The sequence below is a fragment of the Macaca mulatta genome, chromosome 9 (assembly GCF_049350105.2).
Source record: "Macaca mulatta isolate MMU2019108-1 chromosome 9, T2T-MMU8v2.0, whole genome shotgun sequence".
NCBI lineage: Eukaryota > Metazoa > Chordata > Mammalia > Primates > Cercopithecidae > Macaca > Macaca mulatta.
The window spans coordinates 14,015,140-14,032,296 of record NC_133414.1 but is presented as its reverse complement, the minus strand read 5'-3'; the positions used below and the strand labels follow the sequence as shown (position 1 = coordinate 14,032,296).

General features: G+C 45.5%; 1 protein-coding gene and 1 non-coding gene across 3 annotated transcripts in view; both read right to left on the bottom strand.

Moving 5' to 3' along the window:
* The window catches only part of CAMK1D (calcium/calmodulin dependent protein kinase ID), a 489,620-nt gene that overhangs the window by 360,362 nt on the left and 112,101 nt on the right, over positions 1–17,157 (bottom strand). The gene's annotated exons all lie outside the window — the stretch shown is intronic.
* LOC114670232 (U6atac minor spliceosomal RNA) lies at positions 16,167–16,295 on the bottom strand. Its single transcript, XR_003719713.1, has one exon. It is a non-coding gene; the product is annotated as a U6atac minor spliceosomal RNA (small nuclear RNA).

Here is a 17,157-nt window from a genome sequence, read left to right as displayed (position 1 = left end):
AACCTATACATGCTTGTGATAAGTTTAGACATGAATACACAGATGGGCAACGGGGAACTGAAGGCAGAGCATCACTGTATCTCAGCATGTCCTCACACCTTAGTAAAGAGAGTTACAGGTGACTGTGAACTCGCCAAAGGAGAAGGCTGAGGGTGGAGGCATCTCAGATTAAATAGGAATCAAGTCAAACTCAGAGAGAGCTTTTCCTTTTTACTTTTTCTTTGAGACAGAGTCTTGCTCTGTCACCCAGGCAGGAGTGCAATGGTGCAATCATAGCCGAACGCAGCCTCAAATTCCTGGGCTCAAGCGATCCTCCCACCTCAGCCTCCAGAGTAGCTGGGACAATAGGTGCACACCACCAAGTCCTGCTAATTTTTTTGTATTTTTTGTAGAGAGAGAGTCTCGCTATGTTGCCCAGACTGGTCTTGAACTCCTGGACTCAAGCGATCCTCCCATCTCGGCTTCCCAAAGTGCTGGGATTACGGGTATGAGCCACCACACCTGGCCAGAGACAGCTTTTTCAACATGTCTGTCCTTAGCAGGAAAGGAATAAACTGTGCTCGCAGGAAAGGAAGAAATCAAATCCATTCTGCAGGCAGGGAGCTGGGTGGAGAACCAGGAGAGGTGGGAGTGAAGGGGCAGGCATTCTAGTCCTGCCTTTCTTGATTCTCAGGAAGGAATGAGCTGAAAGGCACTTGGCCAGTACCCCGGCAACCTGGATAGCTCCTGCCCTGTTCCTCAGGTTTTAGGCTGCTGAGCTCTAGTCAAAGGACCTCGGACACGGTTCACATGGTCACCTGATGTGCACAGCCAGTCCCACCCTGGCCACTAAGAAACAAGTTCACCACCTTGAACGAGGTGCTGTTTACAGTCAGCAGTCAATATAGACAGCATTTGGGCTTCACGCCCAAAGGTAAACATGAAAGACAACCATAGAGGAAGCCACTCCCACGTGGACCCAGACACATTGATCCAGACCAGGGGCTGATTCCCACTGTGAAAGTGGGACAAAGCCTGTTTCCTGCAGCCTGCAGTGAACATGTGCCCTGGGGCGGGGGAATCAGTCACCAATAGTGGCCACTCAGCTTCAAGCTTCAGATCGACACAGATACAGGCACACAAGAAAGTAGAACTAGAAAAAAGCATGGAGGAAAATAATGTGGGAAAAAGACACAAAAGGAAGGAGGAGGAAAAGGAGCAAAAAAGAAACAGGAGAAGTCATAATGGGGCTCTAACGAAAAGAAAGCAAATCAAGCAGGGCTCCTGGAGCCGAGCCCCACCACACCCACACACACCCACCCACCCACACACACACACACACACACACACACACAATGTGGCTTGGTTTAGTACAGAGGCGGTGGCAGTGCACTGGGCCATAAGCACACCTCAAGCTAGGATTTCTTGGGATTCAAAAACCATACATGACTGGGCAAGGTGGCTCACGCCTGTAATCCCAGCACTTTGGGAGTCTGAGGTGGGCGTATCCCTTGAGGCCAGGAGTTCAAGACCAGCCTGGCCAACATGGTGAAACTCCGTCTACCAAAAACACAAACAGTAGCTGTATGTGGTGGCAGGCACCAATAATCCCAGCCACTCGGGAGGCTGAGGCAGCAGACTCACTTGAACCCGGGAGGCGGAGGTTGCAGTGAGCAGAGATCGCGCCACTGCACTCTAGCCTGGGCAACAGAGCAAGACTCTGTGTTGGGAAAAAAAAAAAAAAAAGAAGAAGAAGAAGAAGCATACACAGTATTTTAGGGATTTTAGTGAAAACAATTACAATATGGGTAAATGCCCAAGATATGTCACTCTGTGGAAAAGGGAAGAAACAACATACAATACAAAACCGATTGTGTTGACTATGCACAGAAAAGGCCTGGAAAATACATCAAACATTTCACAGTGGTTATTTCTGAGTGGTGGGATTAGAGTTGATTTTTATATTCCTGGTCAAGTCTTTATATATCATACAAAGGAATGGCATGGCACAGTTTCCTAAATTTAAAAAAGCTGCCCTAAATATACCACATAGAAAGTCAAAGTTTTCAAAAGCATGATAGAGAATAGTTATGAAATCCAGGAGGCAAATGCAGACCTCGAGGCTAGCTATGTTTATATAATCATGGACAACGATCTGGTTGTTTATTAACAAATGAACATTTGGAATCATTTAGACATATCTTCAAATCCAAAGAAAAATTAAAGCAATCAAACAAATATTTACTATCCTTCTGTCCAGTATTCTCCCGTTTATATAACTATCAGAAAATACCCTGAGGAAAGTGTTCAATACTTAAGAAGAACAGTACCCTAATACACCAAAAAAGCGACAACAGGAAGAAAAACAATCAGCCAGGAAGCAAAAAGCTTCTGAAAGAACCGATTATATACGATGACTGAAAAGAATTTAACACATGCATTTACCAAATCCTTTGAAAGGGTCATTTCCACTAAAGTGTTCTCCAAGTAAAATATAACGTTATTTTCTCCAGAAGATGCACACCTTAAAACTGGATTCTTAAAAGCTTCTGAAATAATAGTATACTATCAACACGTTTACAAAAGCTTTTTATGATATTAGCTTTTCCCAGAAATAAGTGATCCAGGTTTCCACATCATAAGCTGTAGCTGTGTAGTTATGTGTTTATGAATTCGTAATTCCTGGGGAAGGTGGCTTGTTGATTTGCCATGACTGTGGAAATAAAGCGCGGCAAACCCAGAAAGAGAAGACGATGCCGATGTCCCCTTTCTTGGTTAGGCCCAAATGGAAGCCATAAATATATTGCCGTCCGCACACCTCCAAGGGAAGGCCTCACTTGGAAGAAAGGGTTAATTGCATGAGCACCTGGTATGGGCTGAAATCCAGATATTTTCTAAGTCTATATGAAAAGGGGAGGGTGGGGGAACCTCTACCTTCTAACCTAGAATGCTGGGTCTAATTCAAGACTATAGAAATGCTGGGTGGCTTTTCTTTCCCTAAATAGAAACAAGGCCATGTTCCCATTCAGAGGAGACCATTTAAGCTCAGCAGGCATGGACTTCAAGGGTCCCAGAATACAACAGGCTCCTCGCCCTACACAGCACCGCCCCCCTCCTCTCCTCACCCCATTTCCTCTTTATCCGGGGAGCTGCAGCTCTCCATCCCCTCAGAATCTCTCCCTGTGGAGCCGTCCACTTCGTTTCTATCCATGCGAATCCCCCACCTTACCCGGGTAGGACGCTATGTGGACTGCTGAGGGCAGATGAGATTTGGGACCAGAAAGGGGCTGTTAAATAATGAATAAAAAGAAGCCCCCCCAGCCCTCCAAGACCTAATTATTGGCTTGCCTGAATCCAATAAGAACAACAACCCCATGAAAGGAAAGGATGACAAAGACAGAGGCTAATTCTTCTCAAACCTTCTGGAAATTCTAGTTCTGAAGGGGGAAGGTGTGGTCAGGGATTTGGGGGCAGGTCAGACTTAGAGCCCTGACAGGCCTAAACTACTCCACATCCGCCCATCACACGGGCTGGAGGGGAAGGTCATGGGGGGTTATAGGCACAAAGGGCCCCCACCAAAGGGCTGGTCCCTACCCAGAGAACACAGGCAGTGCTCCTTGTGCGGGGCTGTGAAGGAGTCTTTGTACTACTGTCTACGCCATGCCACTCCAGGACAATCTTTCCTCCCCTGCTAGGGACGCCCCCAATCATTCCAACCTCACCTCTCCTCTGCACCTGGGAACCAGCAGCATCCCAACAAATGCCCAGAAAGTTCTAGTTCCACCTCTGCCCCGAGGGCCCACAACGTGGCTTTTATTTTCTCCAGTCATACTTCACCATTTTAAAAACTGTATTTGAGGCCGGGCTCAGTGGCTCATGGCTGTAATGCTAGAACTTTGGGAAGGTAAGGGAGGCAGATTGCTTGAGCCCAAGAGTTTAAGACCAGCCAGCCTGGGCAACAGAGTGAAGCCCTGTCTTTATGGAAAATTAGCTGGATATAGTGTTAAGCACCTGTAGTCCCAGCAACTCGGGAAGCTGAGGCGGGAGGATCACTTAAGCCCAGGAGGTCATGGCTGCAGTGTGCCATGATGGCACCACTGCCCTCTAGCCTGGGTGACAGAGTGAGACCCTGTCTCAAAACATAAAAATTAAAAAGCATACTTGCATAAACTCAGTAGCTCGTATGAATGACATGAACTGTGTCAATTTCAATATCCTGGTTATGATACTGTACTGTAAACTTGCAAGATGTTACCATTGGGGGAAACTGGATAAAGGGTATGCAGACTATCTCTATTATTCCTGACAACTTCATGTAAATCTACAATTAGGTCAATAAAAAATTCCATTTAAAAAACCTAAAGAACATATGTTATAAACCTCATGTGAACAAAGACCAATCAAGAGATAATCCTACCTACAAATGGTTATACAAACTGAGCCTGGGTTTTGCAGGTGCTTCTGCAGCCCATTTATTCAACAAATACATCTGCCATCCCTACAACACGTTATGCCAAGCATTAGGAAGTGCATCTCTGCTAACGCTCTTATAAAATGAGTGTTGATGAGAGAAAAGTTACCTATTCTAGGTAGACCTGGCATAACTGACAATTTCATTTTTTTTAATCAGAGGTGAAAATATTTTGGCATGCAATACATTTGAAAATGCATTAAGTAACTGCTCTATTTAGGTCGGGACATGGCTCAAGTCACAATTCATAAGTTACTCCAGTCCCAGCTGTCAGGAAAACATGAGAGTAGCTGAGCACAGCAGCTTATGCTTACAATCCCAGCACTTTGGGAGGCCAAGGTGGGTGGCTCACTTGAGGCCAGGAGTTCGAGACCAGCCTGGCCAATATGGCAAAACCCCATCTCTACTAAAAATACAAGAATTAGCCAGGCATTGTGGCAGCTATCTGTAATCCCAGCTAATCAGGGGGCTGAGGCAGGACAATCGCTTGAATCCGGGAGGTAGAGACTGCAGTGAGCCAAGATCGCGCCACTGCACTCCAGCCTGGGTGACAGAGTGAGACTCCATGTCGATAAAAAAGAAAACATGGGAGTGGAACCCCATTGTGGAGTCACAATATTTTTTATACGTTCCACATGGCAGCATCTACCCACTCCTTCTGCAGGCCACATATTGATGACAAGTTTCTCAGGGGGCTAAGAGAGAGGCGAAATTTCAACCTGAGTTCAAGGGCAACCTCCTGGGGTGTTTGCTTTGCTTCAAAATGAGTCATCAAAACCCTATATGCCTTTTGACCAGAAAGTTCCAGAGATTTTAAACAAGCAAATGTGCCCCAGCCATGACAATCCCTGAAACATCCTGCTTCATTTTGCAGCTGTCATCTGTCTGGACCAGATGTCGCTCTCAGCTCATGTAAAAAGCCCTGTGTAGCTGCCGCCATGACCTTCCCATAAAAAACATTCCCAAGACACATTTCCCAGGCACAGATCCTTCCCAAGGTCAGAGGCTTGAGAGGGGGACCATCTTCCTTGGCATATTTATTGCTGATGGCACTTATCAAAGTATTTTTAATGCATTATCTCATCTGTTATTTACAAATAACACCTCCCCATAGGAAAACCTATTGACTTCTAAAACAAAACCAAAAAAATTCAGAGACAGGGTCTTGCTCTGTCTCCCAGGCTGAAGGATAGTGGTGTGATCATAGTTCACTGCAGCCTCCAACTCCTGGTCTCAAGCAATTCTCCTGCCTTAGCCTCTCAAGTAGCTAGGACTATAGGCACGTGCCACCACTCCTAGCTAAATTTTAAAATTTTGTTTGTTTGTTTGTTTTGAGACAGAGTCTTGCTCTGTCACCCAGGCTGGAGTGCAGTGGCACGATCTTGGCTCACTGCAAGCTTTGCCTCCCAGGTTCACACCATTCTCCTGCCTCAGTCTCCCAAGTAGCTGGGACTACAAGCACTCGCCACCACATCTGGCTAATTTTTTGTATTTTTAGTAGAGACAGGGTTTCACTGTGTTAGCCAGGATGGTCTCGATCTTCTGATCTCATGATCTACCCGCCTCGGTCTCCCTAAAAATTTTTTTAGAGACAGTGTCTGACTAGGTTGCCCAGGCTAGTCTCGAACTCCTGGCCTGAAGAGGTCTTCCTGCCTCGACCTCCCAAGTAGCTGGGATTGTAAGTGTCAGTCATGGCATCTGGCCATAACCTCATTTTTTAAATGAAGAAACTGAGGTTAACTCTCTCAAATATTTGTCAATTCCTGGTTACTCAGAAATTGATGATTTAAGATCATTTCAGTCTTTTTCTGGCCTCTTCTTACCTGCTTCTACCAGTGAGCAGGCAGCAATTTAAAGAGAGAGAGAGAGAGTATGGGTCTTGAGTTAGGTGAAGTGGCAGTCCAGCTCATGACTCAACAGATGACTCTGCATTTAGCCTCCCAGAACCTCTGTCTCTTCATCTGTAACGTGGAGTAATAAATACCACACTGCAGGACCAAAGGGATGATTAAATGTAACAACCTGGATAAACCACGAGGTGGTTGCTCAAAATATTACCTCTGATGCTTGTTAAAAATAAGATTGGCTCGGCTGGGTGCACAGGCTCACACCTGTAATCCCAGCACTTTGGGAGGCCAAGGTGGGTGGATCACTTGAGGTCAGGACTTCAAGACCAGCCTGGCCAACATGGTGAAACACCACCTCTACTAAAAATACAAAAATGAGATAGGCATGGTGGTGGGCGCCTGTAATCCGAGCTACTGGGGAGGCTGAGGCAGGAAAATTGCATGAACCCGGGAGGGGGAGCTTGCAGTGAGCCAAGATCGCACTGCTGCACTCCAGCCTGGACAACAGAGTGAGACTCCATCCCAACAAATAAAATAAAAATGTCAGATTGGCTCAATAGAAGTAAGAATTAACAACCAAAGTGGAATTTTTGAATTATCAGAGAATTTAAATTATATGTAAAACTCTCTGAATTCAGGGGTAATTGGGGATTATCTAAAATTAATGGCTGAGACAGAAGCACCCAGATGAACAGGATTTTTATATTCACTTATCTGAGCTGGTAAAGAAATGCTGCCCCACTATCCTATCCTTCAATTATCTACCATTAAACCTCTGCACATAACTGAAATGTACAAATTGCACACTTTACGGGTGAGGGACAAACCCCAAGCTCTCACCCGCCATTCTCATCAGATTTCAACATGACCACCGTAAAGGCATAATGGAATTTAGGATTGATTATTCCTTGCCCGATATCCAGAATGTCTAAGGAATGTGTGTGCTGTTGAATGTGATGTTCTACTTCAGAGAACTGACTTGTGAATGGTTCTTAAGTGCTCAAATATGAAGAATAGAAGAATATGAAATACAACAAAACACATTTGGGATGAATTTGACCACTCCTTTTTTTTTTGAGACGGAGTCTCGCTCTGTCGCCCAGGCTGGAGTGCAGTGGCCGGATCTCAGCTCACTGCAAGCTCCGCCTCCTGGGTTCATGCCATTCTCCTGCCTCAGTCTCCCGAGTAGCTGGAACTACAGGCGCCCGCCGCCTCGCCCGGCTAATTTTTTGTATTCTTAGTAGAGACAAGGTTTCACCGTGGTAGCCAGGATGGTCTCGATCTCCTGACCTCGTGATCCGCCCGTCTCAGCCTCCCAAAGTACTGGAATTACAGGCGTGAGCCACCGCGCCCGGCCTTGACCACTTTTTTCTGCCTTGTCTAACATCAGCCACTAACACTAAACTTCTCAAATTACAGTACACGTGGCAGGGGAGGGTAGCTAAAGCCACAAGATCAAACGGTACACCTTCTGAGAGCATCAGCCTTGCTCGACGTGAGTCTGCAAGTTCTGGAGATGGCCGGTTCATTTATTGACTACTCTCCGCACCTGGGAGCGCTCTGTGGCAATCGGAAAAGCGCTACTGAAGGAGAGGGGAAATACCAATTGATGGAAGACCCACCGAGGCCTCTGCCAGGTGTCTGCAGAGTGTCCCATTTAATTTCTTACCCAGTCATTCAACAACCACGGGACAAAGAGGGTACAAACAGCCAGTGACTCTTATTTATTGTTTTGAGATCTATTTTAACCAGGTTTTCAGACCTCAGTTAAACAGGGGTGTATTAGTCCATTTTCCTACTGCTATAAAGAACTGCCTGAGGCCGGGCGCGGTGGCTCAAGCCTGTAATCCCAGCACTTTGGGAGGCCGAGACGGGCGGATCACGAGGTCAGGAGATCGAGACCATCCTGGCTAACACGGTGAAACCCCTTCTCTACTAAAAAATACAAAAAAACGAGCCGGGCGAGGTGGCGGGCGCCTGTAGTCCCAGCTACTCGGGAGGCTGAGGCAGGAGAATGGCATGAACCCGGGAGGCGGAGCTTGCAGTGAGCCGAGATCGCACCACTGCACTCCAGCCTGGGCGACAGAGCGAGACTCCGTCTCAAAAAAATAAAATAAAATAATTTTAAAAAAATAAAGGGAAGAGATTTAACTGACTCAGAGTTCAGCATGGCTGGGGAGGCCTCGGGAAACTTACAATCAAGGCGGAAAGTGAAGGGGAAGCAAGGCACCTCTTTCACAAGGCGGCAGGCAGGAGAAGGAATGCAGGAGACACTACCACACATTTATAAAACCATCAGATCTAGTGAGAACTCACTATCACGAGAACAGCATGGGGAAAACCTTTCCCCATGATTCAATTAACCTCCACCTGGTCTCTCCCTTGACATGTGCAGATTATGGGGATTTATAGGGATTATAATTCAAGACGAGATCTGGTGGGGACACAAAGCCTACCCATATCAGTGGGCAATACATATCGGCCCCTTCAACTCACCGAGAGGTGAGAAAAAAGCACGGAGAACTTGGTAGTGAAAATAAAACAGCAGTAATCTCAGAGGTGAGAAAACTGGCTGATATAGACACAGATGTGCTGGCAGATTATGAATTCAGGTTTGCTTAAAAAGATAAGTTGTTGCATTATAAACAAACCACCAAATTTACTAACAACTAAAATACTGATAAGTCCCAACCTATGATATATTTATGCATAAATTTTTTAAAACTCTTAGAGCTGGCCAAGTGCAGTGGCTCACACCTGTAATCCCAATACTTTGGGAAGCTGAGATGGGTGAACTATTCGAGGTCAGGAGTTCGAGACCAGCCTGGCCAACATGGTGAAACCTCGTCTCTACTAAAAATACAAAAATTAGCCAGGTGTGGTGGTGTGCGCCTATAATCCCAGCTACTCAGGAGGCTGAAGCAGGAGAATCGCTTGAACCCGGGAGGCAGAGGTTGCAGTGAGCCAAGATCATGCCATTGAACTCCTGCCTGAACAACAGAGTAAGATTCCATTTCAGGAGAAGAAAAAAAAAAACTCTTAGAGCTTATTTTCTTTCTCTAAGCCAAATAGGAAATAAGTTTGCTGTTATTGGTCTTGGACTCTAGACATGAGTGCCAGCTGCTGGATGCCCAACAGAATTTTGATGAAAGATGTTTCTTCTCTGGCGTATGCTCATTTCTTCTTCCAGTCCAGATAGAGTCCTCTCTGTCTATGCCGCTGAGCTCTGCCCTGCAAGCTATTCTCACTAACATCGCTTCACTCTAGAGGACCCCATTACCTTAACGGGTTAGAAATAAGAGCTCAACCTGGGCACGGTGGTGCATGCCTGTAGTCCCAGCTACTCGAGGCAGGAGCTGAGATGGGAGGATTGCTTGAGCCCAGGAGGTCGAGGCTGCAGTGAGCTATGACCGTGCCACTGCACTCCAGCCTGGGCAAAAGAGCAAGAACCCATCTCTCAACAAAAAAGGGAATGAGAGCTCCACAACTCATATCAGCCCACTAGGCATGTCACACTTGAACTCTGACCCTTCTCATGTTTAATAATACATACTATACAGAGCAATATACATATATTAGCTCTCTTTTCTGTAGTTGTTCCTGTTACTGCCATATTTTACAGCAATTCTGTTAGATGGTCTCGGGACCTTCACAAATATGGTCCAATGCTTATAACCATTTATTCAAAAAAGAAAAAAACTCCTGGCCAGGTGCAATGGCTCATGCCTGTAATCCCAGCACTTTGGGAGGCCAAGGTGGGCAGATTACAAAGTCAAGAGATGCAGACCATCCTGGCTAACGTGGTGAAACCCCATCTCTACTAAAAATACAAAATTAGCTGGGCTTGGTGGTAGGTGCCTGTAGTCCCAGCTACTAGGGAGAATGAGGCAGTAGAATAGCTTGAACCCAGGAGGCGGAGGGTGCAGTGAGCCAAGATCACGCCACTGCACTCCAGCCTGGCGACAGAGGGAGACCCTGTCTCAAAAAACAAAAAAAACTCTTAATAGGCCAGAAATTCAAATTATCCATTTAGTAATGAAAACTAAATGAATTCTTCATGAAATTAACAGAATTTGGACTTTGACAGTACACTAACACTCTTGGGAACATACACTCATTCTTTCGTTGAGTTGCAAGGGAGATAAGGGTCTTGGTATAAGATGTAAGAAGCGCTGGGTGGGAATATTCTGGTGAAGTGGATCCAAGAGAAGCGTGTTCATTGTTTCGGAGAACAGGGAACAGTTCCCAAGAAAAGCAGTGTTTGGTTTCTGTGATGAAAAACAAACTTCCTCCTCCAAAGATAAGTGGCAAAACAATACAGTCTCCACTCAAAGCATCTACGCTAAGAAATACCTTGGCTACCATAATAGAAGAAGAACCCCTAAAAACAACTGTGAAATATTTCCACCACTGTTGGGTTACTTTTGGGTATTCTTACTTTGAAAGCTTCTTTTTTTTTTTTTTTTTTTTTTTTTTTCTTTTGAGATGAAGCCTCGCTCTGTCACCAGGCTGGAGTGCAGTGGCCGGATCTCAGCTCACTGCAACCTCCACCTCCCGGGTTCAAGCAATTCTCCTGCCTCAGCCTCCCGAGTCGCTGGGACTACAGGTGCCCGCCACCACACCCAGCTAATCTTTGTATTTTTAGTAGAGACGGGGTTTCACCGTGTTGTCCAGGATGGTCTCGATCTCTCAACTTCACAATCCGCCCACCTCGGCTTCCCAACGTGCTGGGATTACGGGCATGAGGCACTGCGCCTGGCCAAAACCATCTCTTCTTTTTTTTTTTTTTTTTTTTTTTTTTGAGGCAGAGTCTCGCTCTGTCGCCCAGGCTGGAGTGCAGTGGCGCGATCTCGGCTCACTGCAAGCTCCGCCTCCCGGGTTCCCGCCATTCTCCTGCCTCAGCCTCCCGAGTAGCTGGGACTACAGGCGCCGCCACCACGCCCGGCTAATGTTTTTGTATTTTTAGTGGAGACGGGGTTTCATTGTGTTAGCCAGGATGGTCTCGATCTCCTGACCTCGTGATCCGCCCGTCTCGGCCTCCCAAAGTGCTGGGATTACAGGCTTGAGCCACCGCGCCCGGCCAAAACCATCTCTTCTTTAAACTGCTACCCCAAATAGTAAAAAGCGTTAAAGAATCAGACGACTCCTACCCAACTGCCCTTCGTCCTTTCTTACTTTTGCTACCCTATTCTTATTTCCCGTCTGGAAAGTAAATTCAGAAAGATAACGCAACACGCAGAGCACTGAACATGGATCCTCAGGTGGCCAGGAGCCTTTCTACATCCTTGAGTACAGCTGCTTACGGCAAATCAAACCTGCCCTGGCAGGCGTGTCTCGCTCTGCCAGCAATGGTGGATGTGAACGGTCCTGTCCTCACAGGCGGGCTGCAGCAACTCTCCATACCAGCCCCAGAGATGCTGTCCAAGCTTCCTGTAAGGTGAATCGAGGAGGCAGAGTGGAGGTCCTTCTGCAGTCACTACCTACCTTTTTTCCTTTATCTACTAGGAAGCAAACATCACATCCTCCTGAGTCCACTCTCAGATCCTAAGAGGACAAATCTGACAAAGCTCTGAATGGGCTAGTCATCAAAGAGAGCCCAACCCTTTCAAGCAATTAAGCATTGGGAGGTCAGGAGTGCTGGCTCACACCTGTAATCCCAGCACTTTGGGAGGCTGAGGTGGGAGGGTTACTTGAAGTCAGGAGTTCAAGCCAAGCCTGGGCAGCATAGTGGGACTCCATCTCTACAAAAATTAAAAGTAAAATAGGTTGAGTGTGGAGGCTCACACCTGTAATCTCAGCACATTGGGAGGCCGAGGTGGGTGGATCATGAGGTCAGGAGTTCGAGACCAGCATGGCCAACAAAGTGAGATCCCATCTCTACTAAAACTACAAAAAATTAGCCAGGCATGGTAGCAGGCGCCTGTAGTCCCAGCTACTCAGGACGCTGAGGCAGGAGAATCGCTTGAACCCGGGAGGAGGAGGTTGCAGTGAGCTGAGACGGCACTATTGTATTCCAGCCAGTGTGACAGTGTGAGACTCCATTTCAAAAAAATAAATAAAATCAAATAAAATAAGCTGGGCATGGCAGTGCAAACCTGTAGTCCCAACTACTCAGCAGGCTGAGGCAGTAGGATCGCTTGAGCCCAGGAGTTCAAGGCTGCAGGGCGCTATGATCTCACCACTGCACTCCAGCCTGGGCAAGAAAGTGGGACCCCATCTCTTCAAAAAAAAAGAACAGAGAAATAGGAAATACAACAACAAGCTTCCATTACCACCTTTTTGTGCATTTCCTAGAATGACAGAGGATGTCTGCAACTCCTGGAGCTTTTCCTTAATATACCATAGAGTGGAATTGATCATGATTAGGAAATAAAAATCTGTATGACTTTGCTTTTTTTTTTCACCCTGAAAACAAATCTGATTTCTGGTGCTTTCAAAACTAGATCACAGATCTAGCAATGCTTGTGAATATGCTGGTTCCATGTCAGATGGAGCGATAGTCTGCACTGGTTGTCAGGAAAAGCCCAGACTCCCAAATCTGGCTGCCCAGTCTGTGTTATTTTTCCTTCATTCTCTGAGCAAAACTTAACTCTTGCTGTTGCAGACCTAGAGATGCTGGAAGCAGTAACACCGCCTCTCCCCACGGCTTTGATCTATGTTCCTCATTATTTCTCAAGTTTCACCAACATTTAATTGAACCCAAAGAGACAGAGAAAAATCTCTCTTGCAAACTAATCATTTCATCGTAAAAACTTTTTTAAATAACCATATTAATCTTTCATCGAATTCAGAAACTATGACAGATAACTCTGCCAATAAAAAGACCAGGAAGAGGAAATATAAATAAATAAACACGAGAGAAATATGTTTCAAATATCTACATTATCTACTGTGGAGCCATCGCCCTGGGATTCTCAATGACTGTCATGAAGACATATGGAATATGAGGGCTATGTGATTTATCTGAGTCTATGCGTGGGTTTTTTTCAATTTTCTGTAGCTAATATATCACAGTAAAGAGGAATTTTTTTAAACTACTCCTGAATAGAAAAAAAGATAGACTCGTCACAGTAATGTCTCATCACCTAATAATCTATGGTTATAGTCACAAATCATTTAGATAACATTAACCCCAGAAAAACCTGACTATTGTGAAAGCAAACTATCGTGGTCAAATCCATTTTTTATATATTCAACTAAATTCTATTTTTCCACCAACATAGTAGCAGACTGGGGTACAGTCACCTGCCATAATGTGATTTTTTTTTCTTTATTTGAAACTTATCTGAAATGATAATTATATTACGACAAAACGTAATCCTGGCCGGGCACCATGGCTCACGCCTGTAATCCCAACACTTTGGGAGACCAAGGCAGGTGGATTACTTGAGGTCAGGAGTTTAAGGCCAGTCTGGCCAACATGGCGAAACCCTGTCTCTACTAAAAATACAAAAACTAGCCAGGCGTAGTGGGGCATCCCTGTAATCCCAGCTACTCAGGAGGCTGAAGCAGGAGAATTGCTTGAACCCAGGAGGCGGAGGTTGCAGTGAGCCAAGATCATACCACCGCACTACAGCCTGGGCAACAGAGCGAGATTTCATCTCAAAAAAAAAAGAAAGAAACTTATCAGAAGTGATAATGATATGATGATAAAATGTAATCCTGACTGCTGTAGTAAAAGATTAAATGTAAGATTTTACGCCACTTTATTATCTAGGTGCAAATATTGTTCATAGGGCCAAGTGCAGTGACTCACGCATGTAATCCTGACACTTTAGGAGGCCGAGGCAGGAGGATCGCTTGAGGCCAGGAGTTCAAGAGACTAGCCTGGGCAACACAGTGAGACCCCATTTCTACAAAAAGTATTAATAATAACAGTAAAATTAGTTGGGCATGACAGCACACACCTTTAGTTCCAGCTACTTGGGAGGCTGAGGTGGGAGGATCACTTGAGGCCAGGAGGTACAGGCTGCAGTGAGCTATGATAGTGCTACTGCACTCCAGCTTGGGTGACAAGCAAGACCCTGTCTTTAAAAATAAAATTTAAAAAATACTGTTTGCAAATGCATGATGAACACATAGGAATATGTACCAGCAATGAACATCCCCTCTGTCCTCAGCATGGACTCCTCTCGCCTTCCTCTCTAGGTCCTGCTGCATGAGCCTTCTCTTCCTCACTAGTCACCTTTTTGTCATGTGTTTGCCTCCTTAAGAATGCCAGTTCCAGGAAAGCCTGGACCTTCATGCTTCCGTTGACAGCTGTATCCTCGGCATGTGAAACAGCAGACGGTGCATGGGAGAGGCTCAGTGTGCATTTGCTGATTGATTGAATGAATGAATGAATGAATGCACTGACTTTGCTTCCGAGCTAAGAAATGCAGTCAACCACCCTCGCTCTCCACCACCTGCTCTTGGTCTCGTTCAAAGTCAAAGGCATTCCCTGGCTGATTCACTTTTGCTGGTTGCTGACCTGCTTTTCTACACAATTCAAAGGTCAACACAATCCATCAAAAGACCCATGCAAAGGAGGCATTCCGACACCTATTCCCAATCACTCCCTCGCCCTGTACCTCAGACAGAAGAGCAATTTATTATAACTTGTTTATCCTTCTAGTGTTCCTTCATGCAAATATAAGTACATTCACATACATACGTTCATATGCCCATCTTTTTTTTTTTTTTTTTTTGAGATGGAATCTTGCTCTGTCGCCAGGTTGGACTGCAGTGGCACAATCTCGGCTCACTGCAACCTCCGCCACCTCCGCAAGCAATTCTCCTGCCTCAGCCTCCCAAGTAGCTGGGGACGACAGGCTCGTGCCACCACACCCAGCTAATTTTTGTATTTTTAGTAGAGACAGGGTTTCACCAAGTTGGCCAGGATGGTCTCAATCTCTTGACCTTATAATCTGCCCATCTCAGCCTCCCAATGTGCTGGGATTACAGGTGTGAGCCACAGTGCCCAGCCACCCAGCTTTCTTATACAAAGGGCAGCATACTCCATGCACTGTTTTTCACCTTGTGTTTTGTACTTGTTAATGTACCTGGAAATCTTCCCATTTCAAAACACTTTTTTTTTTTTGAGACAGAGTCTCGCTCTGTCGCCCAGGCTGGAGTGCAGTAGCTCAATCTCGGCTCTGCGCATCCTCCATCCTCTGGGTTCAAGCGGTTCTCCTGCCTCAGCCTCCCAAGTAGCTGGGATTACAGGTGTGCACCACCACTCCCAGCTAATTTTTGTGTTATTAGTATAGACGGGCTTTCACCAGGTTGGTCAGGCTGGTCTCGAACTCCCGACCTCAAGGGATCGGCCTGACTTGTCTTCCTATAGTGCTGGGATTACAGGCGTAAACCACTACGCCTGGCCAGAAACACAGATTTTTATCATTCTCTTTAACAGCTGCATAGCGTTCCACTGTAGATACACACCGTCATCCCTTTAACCAGTTCCTTATTGACCGATGGCCACTTGGCGGCTTCCAACACTCTGGCGTTACAAAGCTTCAATGATAACTGTGAGCAAATGTCATTTCATCACATGTGCGGGTGTATCTGCGGTAAAGATTCCCAGAAACAGGACTGCGGGGTCGAAGGGCAAATGCATCCGTAATGTTAGTTCATGGCACCAGATTCCCCTCCTGTAGGGTTGTTCAAAAATACTGCTGGGTGCTATAAAGAGGTAGTGAATTTTTTTTTTTTTAATTTTTTTTTTTTTTTTTTTTTGAGACAGAGTCTCACTCTGTCGCCCAGGCTAGGGGTGCAGTGACGTGATCATAGCTCACTGCAGCCTTGACCTCCTGGGCTCAAGCGATCTTCCCACCTCAACCTGGGACCACAGGCACGTTCCGCCACACCTGGCTAAGATTTAAATTTCTGTAGAGACAGGCCCTCACCATGGTGGACTGAGTGATACTTTAAATGTGTATGTGTGGTATAGGTCCCGAGAATGTTTTCCATTCTTGTCATGGGGACTGTTAACCTATTTCTTTACTTTCACAAAACACAGGCTCTTTTAAAATTTAAATCAATGCGGCATCCCCCAGTGGTGGTCTGAGTTCACCTTCCCTATTAAACTTGCATCCAACAATTCTCTTCGGCTAACAGGTTTCCCCTCTAGCAACCTATTGGAAGAAAACAGCCCCTCTCAAAGAGACTTGAAAGCCTAGTTAATATGGGTGGAATTAAATTTTTATAAGAGCATTCAGGAATTCTAAATCAGCAGCAAATATTTTTCTCATCACAAGACACACAACGACATGGAAATAAAATGTAAATGAATATTTTAAAACTATTCATTCCAATTCAGGGGATCCCCAAACCGAGTTTATATGCCCGGAGTTTTAGTAATTCATGACTTTTTCACAGTGAGAATCTATAATTAGAAAATGGTGCCTATCTGCGGAAGCGATAAAGGGTTCTTTCCCACCCAAGCTTCTGGAGAGGCACGAGGAAACAATACACTTTCACACGAGAATCTCAGATTTCAGGAAACTGACCTTCGGACTTGGAACATTGATTATAGGCAGGGTGCACCAAAGCAACGATCTGCTTTCCTACTGGCACGGACTGGCTAAATACAAGTCATACGAGACTAAATTCACTCCTTTAATGTGGTTTTGTGTAACATCTTCCATTTACTTTAAAATCATTTGGCACGGACAGCATGATATTCTCCATGTGCTAGTTGCTGTAAATGTCAACTCTAAGGACAGTCAGTTACCCTAATCAATAACTCATACTCCATCTACCAAAGACATGGACAAGAATGTTTTCAGCTGTTTTCTTCATATTGTCCCAAACTGAAAACAACCAAATGTCCATCAACTATAGAAAGGAACCTAAACTTTATACGATGGAATTACAGAG